General features: G+C 47.4%; 1 protein-coding gene and 1 non-coding gene across 8 annotated transcripts in view; one reads left to right on the forward strand and one right to left on the reverse strand.

The window, feature by feature from the left end:
* The first annotated feature begins 273 nt into the window (after window positions 1-273).
* SUSD6 (sushi domain containing 6) overlaps window positions 274-19,866 on the forward strand; it is a 95,093-nt gene continuing 75,500 nt past the window's right edge. For 2 of the 7 annotated variants that reach the window (XM_019969122.2, XM_019969121.2), the window contains exon 1: window positions 274-532. The gene's annotated coding sequence lies outside the window, so the exon portion shown is untranslated. Of the gene's footprint in view, window positions 533-628; window positions 951-976; window positions 1,452-6,489; window positions 16,701-19,866 lie in introns of those variants that run through there. The other 5 variants (XM_070797768.1, XM_070797769.1, XM_019969123.2 and 2 more) reach the window with 4 other exon arrangements.
* LOC139185545 (U6 spliceosomal RNA) lies at window positions 4,363-4,465 on the reverse strand. The gene has a single exon (XR_011569117.1). It is a non-coding gene; the product is annotated as a U6 spliceosomal RNA (small nuclear RNA).

The following is a 19,866-nucleotide window of genomic DNA, read 5'->3' on the forward strand; positions in this document are numbered from 1 at the left end:
TCGCAGTCAGCCCGCAACACCTCCTCCCAGTCTACTCTGGCGGAGTTGGCGTGACGGTCCCTTTAAGAACTCCCTTTCTTCCTCTGTCTCGCCTGCCGCGAGGCGTGAGGCGTGCGGGCCGGCCGGCGGCGCGTGCGTGCTGGCAGCCGTCTACCGGCCGGGCCTTTTCCCCAACGGGACGATCGCTGCGGCCGACGCCGGCGCTCGTTACGTGCGCGCGCGTGGCCCCGCCCCTCGCCCGCCCCTTCCCCTCCCCCCTCCGCGGCCTCCCCCGCCCGCGCAGTACAGCTGGCCCAGTGACGCGAGCACTGCCACTGCTGCCGCCGCGGTGTTCCATTCTCCTCAGCCGGCGACAGCCTCGTCCCCCTGCCACCGGCCTCCTCCTCACGCAGCGCCGGCCAGACGACGGCACGCGCGCGGGGGCTCGCCTAGACCCGAGAGGGCTGCGGGCGCGCGCAGGCGACGGAGCGGATCCCAGCGCCGCGGAAGCTGCGAGCGCCCCCCTCCCGGAGGTCGCCGCGCCGTCCCCCCGGTGAGTTGTCACCGCGGCCGGGGGCGCGGCGCGGGGCCGGGCATTGTGTCACAGGAGCGCCCGACCGGGCCGGCTGTCAGGGGCGCGGGGCCGGCGCGCACAGCCCAGGAGGGGGACGGCTTGGGGAGCCCGGGCAGCCGCCCCGAGTCGGCTGCTGTCCGCGCTTCCTGGCCCGGCGCCCCGGGGTGTCACCCCAACTCCCCGGGCGGCGAGCCCCGGTGCTTGGCGTGGGCCGGGAGGGCTGGCGGGGTGGGCTGTGTGCCGAGGCCGGGAGGAGCACCGACCGGCAGGCTTACGGCCGGGAGCTTGGTGGCCGGGACCGGGGCGCGCTGCCCAGGGGCCTCTCCGGTCGTGCGGGGTCGCGCTCCGAACCGGAGTTCAGGGTGGAGACCGCACTTTGCAGGTCGCAGGAGAGGAGGTAGGCAGAGGCTTTCTTTTCTTTATTACTTGTTAACCGTTTTCGCGTCAGGGCCAACGAAAGCGGCGGGTCCCGAGCTGGGGCAGGGTCGGCTTAGCGATGGTGGACTTCGCAGGACAACCTTGGAGCCGAGGTGTGCAAGCCTCGGAGCTTCATGGAGCTCCTGCGTCTCGTCTGGTCTTTAATCTCAAAACTTCATTATTATCCGGGCTGAGACGCACCGAAACCACTTCCTGTTTGTGTATGTAGACTTTTTTTTTTTTTAATTTCTGGTTTTTAGAAGCTCCAAATATTGGTGTCGGTCTGACCCTCCCACAGGGTTGTGACTCTGGGGGCAGCTGAAGTGGGAAAAGTTACCCCGTAAGGGAGGTCAGGAGAAGGAGGTGGTTTGGGGCACCGTGAGACCCAGGAGAAAAGCGTCGAAAACACATCTTTAGCTGGCTCGAGGGAAGTTCAGCAAGGAGGCCTGATGCTGCTGTTCCCATAGAATGTCCTCTGGTGGTAGGTACTTCCTCCGGCTATTTCTCAGATCACTTGCATCCTTATTTCTTTTCTCCAGGGTACACATTGATGGTATGTTTGCACAACATTCGCTTGTTCATACATTCTTTCTTTTCTTTAGTTTCACGAAAGTTTTTGTGATATAGGATATATGCCAGGCACTGTGTGCTAGGTATTCGGGTTACTGCAGTGAATAAGACAGAACCCAGCCATTCCTTACAGAGTTCACAGTTTTTAAATCAACTCATTTTGGATTATGTTGTTAATTTTCACTGGTGGCCATTGCTGCTTAAGGAAGTTTTGCCCAGTGTGTTAATAGGGGACAGTACTGGTACAAGACCTGATAAATAGAAATCCCTGTCCACAGAGTGGCTTTTTGGATACTGTAGTAGAAGTGTTCTGTGAAACCAAACCTCACCTGCAGCTAGATGGGGCAGGTCCCTGATCAGAGTAAGACATCCCAGGGCTCCCCCACCGCCGCCACCACCACCCTGCAGTGCTTAAACCCTCAGAGCAAACCCTTTGTCAGATGGCAGAGTTCAGCTTATTTGCTTGAGGCTTGCCTGCTCAAAGGTCAGAATTTGGGCAGATAGAAACGAAAGGAAGAAAGGTAGAATGAGCTATTACAGATGCAGGCTGGCAGACGATGAGCCCTCAGCACTTTGTCTGGTCTCCTGGCTGGTCTCCATCATGTGGTGGTTGAACTTGTGCTGTCATGTAATGGTCTCTTCGTAGGGGATTTCCTCCCTTGCGATGGCCAGGGCAGCAATCTCTATAGCTTCCTCCCCACCCCCCATAACACATGTATGCACCCTCCAAAGGGAATTATTCACCTGACTTCTTAAAAGGAAGAACGTATTTTAAGTTTACTGCTACTCAGCATTATGCATTTCCATCCTCCAGGAAAAAAATTTGCCTTATGTTTAAAATGTTTCCTTGTTCTCTTTTTCCACATTCTTAGCTCTTTGATAACCAGATAACTACTGGTATCTGTCTGTGGCCCAGAGAATTATAGTACTGTGTCTTTGAAAAAATTCGTGAGTCATGTAATCTTCCTTATTTCTGTTCCAAAACAGTTGAACTGGGGAGAATGTCTTGAGCAGAGCCTCTTGCAGGCGGAGAAGGAAGGCCAGAGAGCACATGTCCTCGTCTTCCTCTCTAGTTCTCCGTTTACCAAGGGGCGATTTGCAGAGAGGGACATGATGCCTGTGTCCAGGCCTGACATGCCCACTTGGAGGCCTGAATGTCTGCAGACCCACCAGGCCCAGTTGTGTAATTGCCATGCAGGAAGCACTTTCCTGAGCTCCTGAACTGACATGTGATCTCCTAGTGAAAGCTGACTAGCAGGATTCCTTTTCCCTCTTCCATTCTCCTGGACAGTAGGGAAGTCTTGTCTGGGGGTATTCCCTCAGGCAGTAGGAGAAACAGGAGAAGGGACAAGGAGAGGGAGAAGCCCAGTGCCTTTTTTGTTTTTAACTTTGCAGGCAGATACTACTGTGGTACAGACTTGAGTGCAAATTTGCTTCTTGGGTTAAGAGTAAGCATTGGGACAAATGCTTGTATGTTAATAGAGACTCTTTTCTCCTGGTCGAGATGGCTTCAGGCTAGGGTCCACTCACATATCCAACTGTGGTGAGGCTTCACTTAATGGAATGAGTTTAAAAAAAATTAATATTCTTAAGTTACATTGCCACATTGCAGGAAACTTGAAACTAGAGCAGTGAGAAATAAGGCCCATGATATGCCAGTGTTGTTTCCTTATTGGTTGGAATGAAGGCTACAGCTCGAGGCTGGGGCTGGGGGATATGTGATGGGTGTTGGAAGCTGCTAACAACTATGGATCTGAGACCAAAGAAGCAGTCTCAGGACAGCTCAAGGACCATCCTTGAGCATCAAGACACGTTCACGCCTGCCCTGGCTAGGATTCATGGCAGCAGCCGTTCTACCCTTAGATGGCTATGAGTTCTGGTGTCTCTTTGTAAAATCTTTATCAGAAAAAGTAGAGATGCTGGAAAGAGGCACCTCAGACAAGGGCTAGGTTTTAGCAGCAGAGTCTGTGGGCACCTACGGATGTTTCCCTTTTCTTGTGCTCACCTGTGTCTGTGGTGCTGGCCTTTTTCTTTCCCTCTTAGTTCCTTGGCCTAGAAACCGGCAGGATTCCTCTATTTGCTCTCTGATCGTCTGGTTCATACCTGAGTGTGGAAGTCTCCACTCCTTTGGTAGACTTTGCAGTGGTGCTGAGCTGGGTTGCTGCAGCTGTGGAAGGCCACCTGTGCTGTCGTCAGGGCTAGGGGACGGTTGAGTCTCTGTGAAGGTGCTGGTACAGCAGGAACAGGAAACGCAGCTACTATGGTGAAAACTAAGTGGGTTTCACAGACTCTGTTGTTGCCTGTGGTGTATTCTGCCTCCCTGACTCTTCCATCTCAAAAGAGGAAAATAGCCACCCTTGAAACATCAGAAGCTGCGTGCCAAGAATTCATGCAGTCCTCCAGAAACAGGATATTACTGAAGCATTTTTCTCAAGCAGAAACAGATGTAGTTCCCTGTTAGTGTCGCCAGTGTTAGTGGATCCTTATAAAATTACCTGATAGCAGTGTGCCCTTAAGTGTACCCCCCAACATGTATACAAGCATTATTATTATTATTATTATTATTATTATTTTTGGCAGAGCCTCATTGCTTAATCTGGGGAAGGTTAGCCTGGGATTCCTGATCAAAGTTAGCCTGGGTTTGTAGATGCAGAGGTTGTGACTGACAGTTCCTTATTACTCAAGAGGATCTTGTGTGGTGAAAAATTTGATGACTCAGGATTCTTTCCTCCTGTAGTTGGTGATTGAACACAGAACCTCAGGGAAGAGACACAGATAGGGGTTTTTTCCCCAATTTACCCTTTCTTTCTGTCCTTTTTTTTTTTTTTGTGGAACACTTCACGAATTTGCGTGTCATCCTTGTGCAGGGGCCATGCTAATCTTCTCTGTATAATTTCAGTTTTAGTATGTGTGCTGCTAAAGCACTCTTTCTGTCCGTTTTTAAGAAGGGGAAAGTCTAATCTTTCCAAATCCAGCCTCCTGCCAGCAGTGACTTGCCTTCATTCACAGAAGTTGAAGACTAGAGTGTAAATTGCCCTATATGTAGACTCTCCTTGCTGAAATTTTGGCTAGACTAGGCTAATGATGCGAAGAACTGACTCATTGGAAAAGACCCTGATGCTGGGAAAGATTGAAGGCAAGAGGAGAAGGGGACGACAGAGGATGAGATGGCTGGATGGCATCACTGACTCAATGGACATGAGTTTGAGTAAGCTCCGGGAGTTGGTGATCGACAGGGAAGCCTGGCATGCTGCAGTCCATGGGGTCACAAAGAGTCAGAAACAACTGAGCAACTGAACTGAACTGAGGCCAATGAAACATGCTTCTGGGAATGGGAAAGGGGTATTCATCCCTTTCTTCCTTCTTTGGGTTATTCTTAGTTGATCTCAGTAAACTGAGTTGATGGGAGTTTAAAAAAGAGAACTTGAAAAAGAGAACAAGGTGGTTTTGCTTATTTTGCATTTTAAGTTGTCAAGACAAACTGAGGGGAGAGGGGAGACTGAGGCTTTTTTTTTTTTAAATTGTTAATATGCTGGGACAAGATTACAGAAGACTTGGAAAATAGAGGAGGGGAACCACTGTGATTCTACCATGCTAACACAAACATCATGTCCATGTATGTATTCTGTGGTAGTCCTGTACATTCGATTTTCTATTTCTTTTTATCATCCAACATTACAGCATAAACATTTTCCTGTAATGACACATAACTTTTATAATTATTTTTAGTGGCTTTATAAAATTCCGTTAACTAGATCAGCTGTGATTTAAATACCCTTTTTTATACATCTGCTTCCCCGGTGGCTCACATGGTTAAGTGTCTGCCTGCAGTGCGAGAGACCTGGGTTCGATCCCTGGGTCAGGAAGATCCCCTGGAGAAGGCAGTGGCACCCCACTCCAGTACTCTTGCCTGGAAAATTCCATGGACAGAGGAGCCTGGTAGGCTGCAGTCCATGGGGTTGCAAAGAGTTGGACACGACGGAGCAACTTCATTTTTTTTTTTTTTTTTTCATTCATTTTATACATCTAGATTATTTCTAAGTTGGCTCAAGGAGATTTTTTTTTTGGAGGGTGATTTTATTTTGTCATGACATTTTTAAAAGACAACTTTATTGAGACATAATTTATATATCATAAAGATCATCCATTTCAAATGTACAAGCAATGGATTATACTATATTTAGCATTGTCCAGCGATCACCATAATCTAATCTAATCTAATCTTAGAACATTTTCATCACCTCCCAAAGCAACTCCATTAGTAATCACTCCCTATTTCTCTACAATTCCTCTGGTTCAGGGGTACCACTAGTCCACTGCTCTGTCTGTAGTTTACGTATTAGGACATTTCATTTGAATAGAATCATATATTATACAGTCTTTAATGATTGCCTTCTTTAATTTAGCATAATGTTGCTGAGGCTTATCCATGTTGTAACATATGTCACTACTTCATTCTGCTTTATTGCTGAATAATCTGTTGTATAGATATACCATATTTTGTTTATTCATCAGCAGAAAAACATTTGGGTTGGTTCTGTTTTGGCGATTATGAATAGTGCTGCTATGAACTCATGGTTTTTGTGTAGGCATAGATTTTTTAATTTCTCAGGGAATTATTTTTAAAGCTGCATCTGTATTTTTATTTTGGATTTAATGTTCTACTTGGTTATGTTGTTTGTTTGGGTAAGAACAGTATAGTGAGATCTCTTGTCGAAAGATGTTGAAGGTATTGCCCTGAATTTAAGAAGAGGTGCTCTATCTCTCTGTCTATATCACATATTTAAGAAGTTTGAACTCTCCAATAGCATTGTTTCCAGGTCTTTGGTGCAGAACTTTATAAACAGCAGCGAGAGCTAATAGATGCAATAGTGCTTAAATTCAGTGCACATGTACTGCTACTTAAAAAAAAAAAAAGGGGGAGCGGGGAGAGGGGTGGGGTGGTGGTTTAGCATGAAGGCTCCCAGTTCTAAATCACATCATCATGTCTTTTGGAAAGAGAGTTACCATGAACCCCACAGAGCCTTCCTTATCAATGTAATTTATAGTTCTCAAAAGTTTTTCCTCTCTGTATGAAAAATTGCATACAAGGGCTCTGTGCACCTGCTTGAGGCTGCTGCTGGGCTGGGGAGTGGCGTGCCTGATGAAGAGAAAGCCAGCCAGTGATGGGGGAGGGGGAGGGGCTGTGTAAACACAAGTCTAGAAAAAATATTCTTTAGAACAGCTCTTACAGGCAGACCTTAGTTGCACCCAAGGTTTAAAATATAGATCATGCCAGACACAAAGAGGAACAGATGGTGCTGCTGGGAGTGTCATTTCCTCCACAGAATCTACCCCTGGGTGGCTTTGCATCATAGCAGCCTCAGTACTGAAATAGTGCCATGCCTACTTTCGCCCTTGTCTTAATTGGAACTCCTAGCATTTGTGATTAGTAGCTGTTCTTGCTTCTCCTGCTCCTAGATTCCTACCAGAATCTCTTGAAAGTGTGCATGTATAGGGCACCTGAAGATCAGAGAGTCCAGAAAGTTCTACCTCAGAAATATGTGGGACACAGGCCACATGCCTTTTGTCCACAAGCCAGACAAAACCTAGGAAGTTGAGTTATTTTCCCTTGTACCTGTTTCAGGTTCCTGTACCTGTAGCTAAGTCCCCGGACCAGTTCTTCCAGAAAGTTCGTGTATGTGTGTGTAAATGTGTATGAGTGCAGCCATAACTTCACAGCCACTGTTCACTGCCAAAAGTTTTAGATTTGGAGTAGGCTCTACCTGTTAATGGCTTCCCTTGTGGCTCAGATGGTAAAGAATCTGCCTGCAATGCAGGGGACCTGGGTTTGATCCCTGGTTTGGGAAGATCCCCTGGAGAAGGGAATGGCAACCCACTCAGTATTCCTGCCTGAGAAATCCCATGGACAGAGGAGCCTGATGGGCTACAATCCGTGGAGTCACTGAGCAACTAACACTTTCACTTTCACTACCTGTTAATTTAAATTCTGTTCCTAAGTACTAGGAGTCTCAAAAGAGTGAGGACACAGTATCCACATGTTACTTGCACAGTACGTCAGGCATGTGACCAGAGAGAGCTTGTGAAATGCCGGAGTTGGAACAATGGGGCTTGAGGATGGTCTCATTTCACCACCTCACTTTATAGAGAAAAATGGGATATGGTTGCTCAGAGCTCATTTCCTTGAGTGCTGACGGGGCCAGGGCAGAAGCCAGGGCTTCAGATTCCTAGTCTGGTGCATTTTCTGTCCCAGTGTGATCAGCTTCTTTTCCCTGGGCCTCTTCCAGGAAAGAGGGCTGGAGCCCAAAAGGGTATGTGGTTCATATCGTTAGAAACAAACTCATATCCCTCTGTGATTGTGGCTTTTGAGTCTTTAGTAGTGAAATTACAAGAGAATGAGCCTCTAAATTCAGTTCTTCAGAAGAACTGTTCCTTAAAATGGGAGTTGTTGTGTTTAGCCTGGCCTGCTTAACTCTTCTATCTCTGTACTGTGCTTCCTTACAATTTAAAAAACACTCTGACTCCAGGCCGACGGGATGTGTTCTCTGAGTCATTTTCCCCTTGCGGTCTCTCTCGCCTAGGTGAGGCGGTGGCAGGTACTGGTGGCATCCTGGATGTAGGAGGACTGCCCAGTATCTGAGAACATGCTGTCTGGGCGAGCTGACTGCCTCTCCTTCCCACCCTGTTAGCAGACCGAAACCCTTTGCAACCGTGGTTCTGGTTTCCTCAGGTTTATTTCATGTGGGTCAGCCACCCGTCCACATGTATGCAGTGTGAACAAGGTCTCTAACTGTGTCTTTAAGCAGCGAGGAAGGAAACAGACTTCTTGGGTTGAGTTGTCGCATATACTATCTTTCTCCAGATAGCCAGTGAGCAGTTTTGTGTTCAGTGGGTGCTGTTCTTTCAGTTGGCACGCCCGGGGCATTTCTAGAGGGTTAACACATGGTGTGTTGGCTAGTCCACACCTTTATCAATCCTTGATTCTCATCCACCCCCAGGTAGAAACTGTGCCATGGGAAGGCGGTCTACCTCCTTGTTTCAGTCCTATGGGGGATTTTGCTTGTTACACAGCAGGATGGCAAGAAAAACAGGCTCTGGGTTTCATAAGATTTCATTGGTCCATCCTAGTTTCCCCTTTACATGTGCCCTCAAGTCCTAATCATTTGTGAGCTGAAAGTCTGGTTGGGCTGTGACGTCATACTGGTGGGAGGTGGGCAGAGGGTTGCTACAGAAACCAAGAGGAAGGAAGGAATCAGGTCATTTGTGTGGCAGGTACTTAGTGAATGCCTGTGGTTGCTCAGGCATTGTGAACAAAGAACAAAAAGGACACAGCACTTGCCCTCATGAGGTTAACAGTCCGGGGGAATACCCGGGGGTTATTTAATATGACAGTAGTGCTGGAGGAATCTGTTGTGTAAAGCAGGCGTTCAGCTTGGCTACTCAAAAGGAGTGGCTCTGGCTTTTTCAGGGACATTTGTGCTCCAAACCCACAATCACCCTGGAAAGGAGGAGGGCTTGAAACATTCTCTTGGCGAATTCTACCTGGCCTCCCTAGCAAGAGAGCAAATTGCCTTTCTCTGTAGAGCAAGCTCGGTCTAGGAATTTGGAGTCTGGACTCCCATTTTCTGGCTTTACTTGAGTGCTGCACAGTCTGTGGGATCTTAGTTCCCTGACCAGGTATCAAACCGGTGCCTCCTGAAATGGAAGTATGAAATCTCAACCACTGGGCTGCCAGGAAGTCCCAATCAGTTTTTAATGTGTGAATGTTTTCTGACCCTGAAGTATCTTCCCTTCACCCGCTCCCCCACCTTTCTTTTAGTTTAGAGAGAAAAGCCTGTGTGAGTTTAACAGTGAGAAATTGGGAGGGAAGTAGGATCAGTGGTGTGCATTCTTTAGGGAATCTTTTCTTCTCCTTTTCCTTTAAGTCTCAGTTTTAAATAATGTTAATTTGCAGTATCTCTTCCTATTATGGGGCTTTCCTGGTTGCTCAGCTGGTAAAGAATCCACCTGCAGTGCAGGAGACCCTGATTCGATTCCTGGGTCAGGAGGATCTGCTGGAGAAGGAATAGGCTACCCACTCCAGTATTCTTGGGTTTGCCTGGTGGCTCACCTGGTAAAGAATGTGCCTGCAATGTGGGAGACCTGGGTTTGATCCCTGGGTTGGGAATATTCCCTGGAGAAGGGAAAGGTTACCCACTCCAGTATTCTGGCCTGGAGAATTACATGGACTACAGTCTATGGGGTTGAAAAGAGTTGGACACGACTGAGTGACTTTCACTTTCACTTCCTGTTATATCTGGCTTTATAACCTGCCAGGGTGGTAAGGCCCCAGTACACTACTGGCGCAGATAAGGGTCCCAATAAGCACATTTCCCACGTAGGCTCAGGTTCTTGGCTAAGATTGTAAGTTCCTCAGGGTCAGTGCTTGTCTCGTCCACTTCTTTATACTCAGCTCCTGGATTAACTGGTTGATAAGAATTGACCAGATGTAGAGGATTAAAGTAAAAAGGGTGAGAGGGCAAGGTGACTTTGAGCCTTGATGACAAGAAATGTAAGAGTGGCATTATTGATAAAATTCTAGAAAGAAACATTTTGAGGGAGGCCTGGCTTGAGTGGAAAACAAATATAAACAGGGTGATAAGAAGCTGTTAACATTCATCAAGTTCATTCCGACTGGTGGCTGGAAAAGAAAAGAGCTCAGGACCCGTGGAGGTGGAGGGAGGGAGGGAAGGAAGGAAACAGAGGATATTGGTTGTCCAGAATGTTTCAGTGAGGCCAGTCAAAAACAAATTACAGGACCCGTTACGAATTTTGATCCTAGACCAGAGAGTTACCCCTTCTGATATTCAGGTGCAGGACTTTGTTTCTGGGAAACTGTCATTCTTTTAAAAGCCTCAAGAGGTATCAGTCACACCCTTAATCCAATTTACACGTGTGCCATCTACTTGTTTGGCCTTTTTTTTTTTACAGATACATAACATCCACTGCACATCTGGCTGCAGGCAAGGAAGTGGTTAACATAAGATGGCTTGTTTTCTGTTCTCCGGAACCAAGCTCTTCTGGGTGCATGCTCAGTCGTGTCCACCTCTTTGTGACCTTGTGGACTGTAGTCTGCCAGGCTCCTCTGTCCGTGGGATCCTCCAGGCAAGAATCCTGGAGTGGGTTATCATTTCCTCCCAGGGGATCTTCCCAACCCAGGGATTGAACCTGCATCTCCTGCATTGCAGGAGGATTCTTTACCACTGAGCCACCAGGGAAACCTGAGCTCTTCTGGGTTGGTACTTTTACTCCTGGAATTATAAAATAGAATTGTGTGGGTCATCTGCTTTGAAGATCTGTGTGTGGTTTGAAAAATCACGCCTTTGAAAGAACGGCTGCTCTCTGCAAATGCTGACCGCTTTCTTGGAATGTATGTGAGACAGTGCACGAACAGATTTCACAGCCTTTCGTATTGGTAAAACTTTCTGTGGATGGTAACAAGTAGATATTTTTCAAGCAGTGCATTGGAACTCATTTATTAATTGAACAAGTATTGAATGCTCTTTCCCACGTAATCATCTCCCCACAGGGATTATTTGCAGCACGGTATAACAGAGGTTTTGAATCGTTTGTCAGTATTTGGTTAGTCTTTTCCTCTCATAGATTTCAAATCCCTAGAGGAGAGAAGGGCTGGTTTAAGTTTCTTCCTCATTTACTTAAGCAGGTTGAATGTTCATATTAATAGCAATAAAGATCTGTTTATTTTACAAAGTACTTTACATAAGGAATCAGATAATTACTGTGAGGAAGATTTCTGTCCCATTTTACAAATGGGACAGCCAAGGCCTTTGCTGACCAGTGGGCATTTAGAATTCACTGTGCTGATAAATAGGGGCGCTGAGTCAGCTGGGGCTGAGGCTGAATCAAACACTGGTATCCTGCTGGGAAACAAGAAAACTCCTGGAATTGCAGACTTGGTAGATTTTAACTTGTGCATGAAAAGCAATGTAGCAGCCCCTTTCCTCGTCCCTACCCCTGTGTCGGCGTGGGTGCTCTCCAGATCAGTATGTCAGTATGTTTTTGTGTATCAGTGGGACAGAGATGTGAAAGTATGTGTAATTCAAAAGGGCACATTGCATCTCCTAACTAAGGAAAAAGCATTGCTGTATAGTCTGAGAAGATTTCACTTTTATTTTTTCAGAGGAGCAGGGAGGCCACAGGGGCAACACCCTGGTATTTAGAAGCCTGTGCAGTTTTGGGGTTAATAGAGGGTCCATTTGGGAGTGAGCCAGAGCAGAAATTCTAAGTTCCTAGGACTCTGTGTGGGGATCTTGAGGGCTCTGCAGTTGTATCCTGTATCAGCGTTGTTGCAGTCCTGTTCTTTCTGCAGGTGTGTTCTGACTGGGACACCAACTGTGGGTCCAGAGCCCCCTGAGACGCCTCCCACTCCTAGGCCGTCCTGAAGAGTGTCCTTTCTTGCTGACATGGGGATCCAGGGTCTCCTGCACGCCTGTCCTGACCTCCTCTTCTCTTCCCCATTGTCCTGCCTCTCTCCCTTTCAGAGGCAGAAGAGCCTGTGTGGACAGTGAGCGGGCTGGAGGGGAAGAAGGTCCTGCCTCGCCCAGGATAGCTTAGATTTGAAAACACGAAGCAGCACTAACGTTGCTGGGGCGGGGTGTGCTCAGACCGCTCTGGCTGTTTTTCCATTTGGTCAGGAAAGTGGAGGAGTGAGACTGGCTGCGGGCCAGGCAGAGTTTCCCCCTTTCCTATGGCGAATGAAAATGGACGATTGTTTGGGGGAGTGGGTATGAGTGGGAGGCGCAGAGCAGGCCTTGTCCTCATGCTGGCCCTGCTCAGCCACTTCCCAGCTTCATGACCCTGAGCGGGCTTAACCTCTCAGACGTGGAGTTTTATCCCTTGTGAAGTGGAGGTGAGAATGTTCCCACTGGCTGGCTCTTGACGGGTAGCCACCAGAGTATTAATAATTACCTGGAATGGGGAGTTCTGGGGTGATAAAGGGTAACAGGAAACTAGAATTTCTTTTTGTTTTAATTTATTTTTTAAAAATTGGAGGATAATTGCTTTACAGTGGTTAACTATAACTTCTTAAACTTGCTTTTTGTTTCATTTGAATTTTCACCATTGGCATGGATAACTTAAATGATTTAAATTATGTTGAAAAGTAACCCCTCCTAGGATTGTCACAAAAATAAAATGGGATAGTTAAAACACTCGGTATGGTGTCTGACAATTAAAAGATAACTCATGGCATTTTATTTGGGGAAAGAGGTGATGTTTAGTAGTTGACCCTTGCTTTTTGTAGCGTTAGGTTTTCTGTCTGACTTACGTACTTTGGGTGAGTCTCTTTGTTAAGCCCCAGTTTGTCAACTGAAAATGGGGTTAAAGTCAATATCTGCTACATACAGGGGTTTGGAGGAGACACGCAAAGCAGCTAGCCCGGTGCCTGGCTCCTAGTCGGTGCTCAATAATTATTGCCTGTTAGCCTGTTATCCTCTCAGTCACCCTGGAAGTGAGGAGAGAGTGGTGCCCACTTGAAAGCTTCAGAATGTGAGGCACAGAGTATAGTTTAGGCCAGGTGTCCTGTCTTAAGGCCAAGTGCTGAGTTAGCAGCAGAAATGGTGATGCCAATGCTCTTGTGGCCTATTGGCCCCTCTTGCAAACCAGAGAGGTCTCACCAGTGGGCAGATGGGAAGCCCCGGCCAGGGCTGTGGATGTGAAACACGCCGCTGGCCTGGAGAGTGGGGGTTACTGAAGGTCAGTTTGTCTGAGAAGGGCAGAGGCTGGTTTAGGACCACTTCCTTTCTCCACTCTCCAAGGCACATGGACTGCATCCAGACTGACAGAAGGGAGGGGCTCGTTTCCTCTTGCTTTTCTTTCACATCCTCCTGCTTGTCTTGTGGGGGACTCCTGAATACTGCCCTTGTAGTGGGTTCAGTTTTCCCAGCTCCTTCAGTCTAGCCTTCTCTGCTAACCTGCCCTGCCGCTAGTCCACACCAACAGCCTCCCAGGCCTCCTCCTCCTGTCCTGGAAGGCTAGCACAAGGCCTCTCAGCTTCTCTCTCCACACCCCTTGGGGGCTGCCGGTGACTTTCCACCTGCTCCTCAGCTAGCTGCCTGTCTGTGCGGCTGACTGGGTGAGCTGAAGCCAGACTTGGTGGGAAATCAGTGTTGAGCTTCCTTTTCTGTGTATTCACATTTTGAGAGGGAAAAAAAAAAAAAATAAAGACCCTGAGTGATTTCTGCCCAGTCTTGTTTTCAGGAGAATGAGAGATTCTAGTCACCAAACCCACTTGTGGGGCCAGAGCTGATTTTGCCCTGGCTTCTCACCTTGGGTTTGTACAGTATGCTTCTCACCCTCCCCTTTTCAGTTCTTTTTTTACATAACAGGCGTGACCACATTTGCCTTGCTCCCTTCTTCACAGGGGTCACGAAGTCCTTACCCAGAATTGGTGAACAGTATAGGCATTGCAGTGTTTGCAGCTTTAGCAGCCCAGGTTTGTCTGGCGTACTGGAAAAAAGCGTGTGCATACTTGTGCAGAGTCTTGCCCTTGATAGCTTTTATCCTGTTACCCTGTGTTTCGAACACACCCTTTTCCATTTGCATTTGGTGGTGGCTGGTGAGCCTTGTAGTCCATTTTTCCTTGGAGTGTATCCTTGCTGTGGGTGTTGAGTTCACATTTTATGCTTAATTTCCCATCAGGATCTGAACAGTGGGCCTGCTGTGGCGCTACCACCAGCCAAGTCATTGCACCTCGAGACAAGTCTGCTCTGACTCCCAGGCTGCTTTCTTTTCCTTATTTATGGCGGCCTGAAGGCCTCATGAAGTGCATCAAAGTGTTTCCTGTTGGCTTGGTGAAAGGAAGACACTTGGAGGACCTTAAAGGCCTCGTGGAGGGGACCCTCTTACAGTTAGCTAATCACAAATTTAAGACTCTTGAGTGAAGAAGTAGCCCTCCCACCCACTCTGTAAAAGCCCCTCTGAAACTCAAGTGGTTCAGGCTGTTTGTCATGTTGCTGTAGTATTTATCTGGTTTTTGAAGACAGACTTGCCTAAATTAATCCTGATTGTAAGGGTAGTGCCTGGAGGTCTTAGAGGAGAAACTTAGGGAACAATCAAACTCTGGGTTTATTTCAGGCCTAAGCAGGAGCTGGCAGCAGCGGCTCTGGGGCTCTAGGGAGGGGGGAATGGCACCTGCCTTGGAGCTGTCATCTAGGATGCCACCTTTTGGGAACCAGACTGTAGACAGTTCCTGGCCCGTGTGAAGTTGTGCCTGGGCCTTATCAGAAGTGAACCAGATGGTGTTTCTAGCAAAACTGGCAGGTGTTCTTGCTGTCAGAATTAATTTGAAAGTTTTACATGTAAATGTGGAATTATGGGAATTTTTCTTTTGGGGTTTTAATTGCGTGTGGAAGTGCTACCCTTATCTTAACAACTTTATTCATCTCCTGCCTCTGGCCAGAAGTGACTCCCAACTCCATGTCCTCCTGTCCCCTCTGGTTGCTTTCCTCCTCAGATGGGTCCTTTGTGGTGAGGAGATAGAGGGTGACCTGTCTTGAGTGTAATTTGAAGGTTGCTGATGGGACCGGCTGCCCGGAATGTATCTGCTCCACAGATAACATCAGTGACTAAAACGTTCGTCATTTGAGTCACTCCTTTGAGTTGAGACCTTTGGATGTAGCAGGTATGATACCTAGAAATAATGACTGTATCAGAGTCTCAGAGCCCAGGGAAGAGGAAAGAAGAAAAATCCTGTGGGGACTGGGACAAGGCAGGAGGACCTGAGCGCATGCTCTGTGCCAGGCCCTGTGCTGGGTGCTATTCCTAGGTGGGCCTGTATCCACTTTATACATCAGAAAATCAGGCTCTAAAAACGTTAAGTATTGGGGTTTCCCTGGTGGCTCAGTGGTGAAGAATCCACCTGCCAATGCAGAAGACACAGGTTCGATCCCTGATCTGGGAAGACCCCATCACGTGCCGTGGAGCAACTAAGCCCGTGCACAGCAACTGTTGAGCCTGTGCCCTAGAGCCTGGAAGTCACAACTGCTAAGCCCACGAGCCCTTAGAGCCCATGCTCTGCAACAAGAGAAGCCACCGCAGTGAGAAGCCCACACACCTCAATTAGAGAGTATCTCCTGCTTGCTGCAACTAGAGGAAGCCCACGCAGCAATGAAGACTCTGGCACAGGCCGCCCCCCCCCCCCCAAAAAAAAAGTAGTGTAAGTGTGTGTACCTCAAACCAAGGTTAAAATGATTCCAAAGTCTTTGTTGTTTTCATGGCAGATAAAAATATATACTGATGAAGAAGTTGGGGTGGAGGATGAGGTGGTGAGGGAGACAGGGGGAGCCTGGAGAGACCAGAGTGCGTGGGGGAGCTGCTGTGGAGGGGTTCTGGGGAGTGGATGGTCCTGGGTGAAGGATGTGGAAAGGAGAGGCTGGCCAAGCTGGAAAAGAAGGAAAAAGAGTTTTGGGTATTGCTTTGGAGGGGTTGACCATTGGCCGATGGCAGCTCTAACCTGAAGGACTCGTCTCGGAGTCTGTTTGGGGTCTGGAGAACCAGAGAGCCTTTGTCTTCAGGCCAGTGGCAGTTGGGCCCGGCAGGAAGCCTTTTAATCCCTGGTATTTATAGACTGGCCTGTACTCTACTCTAAAGCAACTCCATTTCGGTTACTGAAGGCAGCATTACCTTGCCTTTGAAGTGCCACATTTATGGGTCCCCCATTTGGCCCAGCGGGAGGGGCTGGATAATGCTGCGTCATATTGTCCTGATTCCCGGCTGCCTCAGAGGTTGTGCAAGGGCAGTTCTGCCATTTCCCTCTAAGTGACCTCTGGCTGCCCCTGCTCCTGCAGCTGCTGCTTTTCCTCTCGGGGGTGAGGTGGGAGTCAGGACTGGGGAAGTCAGCCCTCTTGTCTGTGTGTTCAGGGTAGCTGGGAATTCCCTACAACAGTGATTCTGATTTGTTCCCCCAGCGCCTTGCAACAAGCCTGGGGTTGCTTGGCTTATAGCACGGGCAGCCCTTGCCGTAAACCCTCAGTCCAGCCCAGCCTTGATTTATTGATACCTGCTGGCGTGAGTGTGGGGAGTGGTAACCAAAGATGACGGAGATGGGTCTCTGACCCAGTACCTGGAACTGATGAACACGCAGCTCACGAGTAAAGATCAGGTCAGTTCCTTTTCCTTATAGCAGGACGTGTCCGTAAACCTTTAGTCCTGTCTATCGTAAACGATTATTGTGAGGGCTGATTGTAGCAATAATGAATTGAGACTGCTTCAGAAGTATAAAACTCTAGGTTCACGCAAAACCTTGTTAATATTACACGGTGGAGTCTTAATAAAAGGTGACATGTCTTGAGTGCCTTCTGAGTACCAAGCACTCATGGTCTAAGTGACTTATATAGTTTATATAATCTTCACAGGAGCTTCAAAATAGGTTGATTATATTATACCTGATTTACAGTTATGAGAATTGATGCCAAAAGAGGATAAAAAACACCTTTCTAGGATGAACAACTGGTAAGTAGCAGCAGAAGCAGACACTCTGAAGTCTTGGCTGCACTGTGTGACCTTTCTGAAAACCCCAAGGAATCATAATGGGGGTGGGTGTCCCTCCTCAAAGGGAGGCGGCAGCCAGGACTTACCTCAGAGACCAGAAAGGATCAGGGAAAGGTCAGCCTGGGGCCCAGAAAAGCATTAGCATTTCTGTACAACCTAATCACATTACCGAAAGCAGTCCTGAACTTGGAGCCATCTTTCTTGGATAGTAATGCAATTGACATAGATAATTTAAGCCAAAGAGGAAGGGCAAACTTGGTGAGCTCGAATATGTGGATGGATACCTATTAACTAAAACACTGAGAGGCAAAACCTCACAGCAAGTGCCTCTGTCTTCAGTTTACAAATGAGTGCCAAGACCCAGGCAACATGCCCTGTGTTGGGACTTTAAAAAAAACAGACATTAAAAAAAATTTTTTTTCTCCTGTCAGCCTTTTTGTGTTGGTTTCTATAAAGGATATCTGAATTTGGTCATTAATATGCAGTGTATCCATCTTTGGCAGTTACTTTTCAGAGGAATCAGGCTCATTTTATGGGGCAGCTTCTAGCCAGGTTATTTCAGTTGTGGAAGGTGTGGGGCAGATGGCTCCTCAGATGCAGGTCTGTAAAGAAAAGAGAGCTTTGGGAATTAAAGTCTCTGAATTCCTGCTTCCCTTCACTCCATTCTGCCAACAGCATTCTTCACATGCAGCGCCTGTGACTGAGGTGATGTGTCTCATTCGCAGTTCGGGGGAATTAGCCGTCAACATCTAATGACCTAGTTCTCAATTTCTTCAGTGGCTTCAGAAAGTTTCCTAGAATACCCCCAAAGCAGTATTTCTCAAAGTGTGCTAAGTCACCTGATCCACCTCTAACTGAGGAATTCTTACCTAGAATCAGTCTGCAAGTTAAAACACTTTGCTCTGCTGAGGTTCTGAAGTAGAGCTGGGAATCCAAGTCCAAGTCCACTCAAGAAGGGCTAGAGCCGCAAGCCGCCCTGTGAACAGTCTTCAGAACTTCCTGTTTTTTTTTTCTTCCCAGAGTGAATGGGAATTTTTCCTTTTATTCTATAATACATCTAGGATAATTTTAATATTTGAAATGAATTACATAATCTAGCAATTGATTTGAACCTCTACCAAGATTATATGCTTTGGTGTCATATTGATTCATTTGTAATCTTGCTGTCGTGAATTGCTATCTCTGTGGCCTTGGGGAAATTATTTAACTTCTCTATACCTTGTCCAGATAGAGAGTTGCTCTCCAAAGAAAGAGTCGCTTGGTCGACTCTGCAATCCCATGGACTGTAGCCTACCAGGCTTCTCCATGGAATTCTCTAGGTGAGAATACTGGAGTGGGCTGCCATTCCCTTCTCCAGGGGATCGGATCTTCCTGACCCAGGGATTAAAGCCGTGTCTCCTATGTTGCAGGCAGATTCTTTATCATCTGAGTCATTAGGGAAGCCTGGAGATAGGAGTAGTACCTTTTAAGGTTCTTATGAGGATTAAATCAGATATTAGATGGAAAATGCTTAGAGTCATGTGCAGTGATTAGGCAGTTAGATTCCAGGTAGTAATAATGATGTGTTATTTTTCTTATCCTGAGGTTCCATGTCACTGGGAGTATGACCACCCCAGTTACAGAGTCGAGTCCTGCAGGATAACAAAACATCCCTCTTCCATTGGTACAGCCAAGTCACGGACTTCTAAAAGGCCTTTTGCCGTCCATAGGAAGCCTAAACCAATTATTGGGAAAATGTTTTGTGCTAACATATCCTCAGCACCCCAGTTTTAGTTCTCCGAGCCCCTGTGTGGAGGGTATGGGTGGCTGTTCTCAGGCAGTCAGGATCTGTCACAGGTGGGAGGGATGCACTTGTTTGGAAAATGTCGGGATCCACCGAGTTGTTTTAACCCGCAGCTGTTTGTTCTTCATTCAGTCTACACGCTCTTTTTCCTCTTATTCTTGTTTAATGGTTAGGAAAGAGGGCTAAGCTGCACTTTCACTTTAATGATGTGTGTGTATTTGTGTGTGTGTGTTAGTCGCTCAGTCGTGTCTGACTCTCTGTGACCTATGGACTATGCTTTAATGGTACACATGTCAAATTCATTTCTCCCACCAACTTACTTGTTTTAAAAAAAATTTAAGAAATCACAAGTTCTACTTCCTTCTTTTTTTAAATGGACTTATTAGTTTTTTTAAAAAAATATTTTTATTTATTTATTTGGCTGTGCTGGGTCTTAGTTGTAGCACACAAAATCTTTGATCTTTGTTGTGACACGTGGAGCAAGTGGGATCTAGTTCCCAGACCAGGGATTAAACCCAGGCCCCCTGCACTGGGAGCTTGCACTCTTAGCCACTGGACCACCAGGAAATTCCCTCTACTTATTTCTTGAAGAAAGATTAGGAAATACAGGTTACTTGATTCATGGAAGAAGAAAATCACCTGTGATTTCCCTTCCAGAAGTCACCACTGTTCACCTGTTAACTGTGCTACTTGTGTCTAGGATGGCCGGGGACAGCAGTGGCCGGCAGCGTGTCGGGGTTCAGAGGAGGGACTGCCTTTCTGAGAGCCGGGCTGGCCCTCCTGTGGCTCAGAGCCTTACACTGGGCAGCTCTGCTTTGGGACAAGCACTTGGCAAGTCCTCAGGTGTCCTCCCGCCTTGAGAGCAGTTACTGTGGGAGGCCAGCTGCTAGTTTCCATTGATGCCGTGTACCCAAGCGTTCTGGGCCTTGTTCATGTTGATTCTGCCCTCCTGATTGTGCGTTCAGTTTTCACATAGCCAGGTGGGGTGGGGTCT

This window comes from Bos indicus, chromosome 10, assembly GCF_029378745.1.
Source record: "Bos indicus isolate NIAB-ARS_2022 breed Sahiwal x Tharparkar chromosome 10, NIAB-ARS_B.indTharparkar_mat_pri_1.0, whole genome shotgun sequence".
NCBI classification, from domain to species: Eukaryota; Metazoa; Chordata; class Mammalia; order Artiodactyla; family Bovidae; genus Bos; species Bos indicus.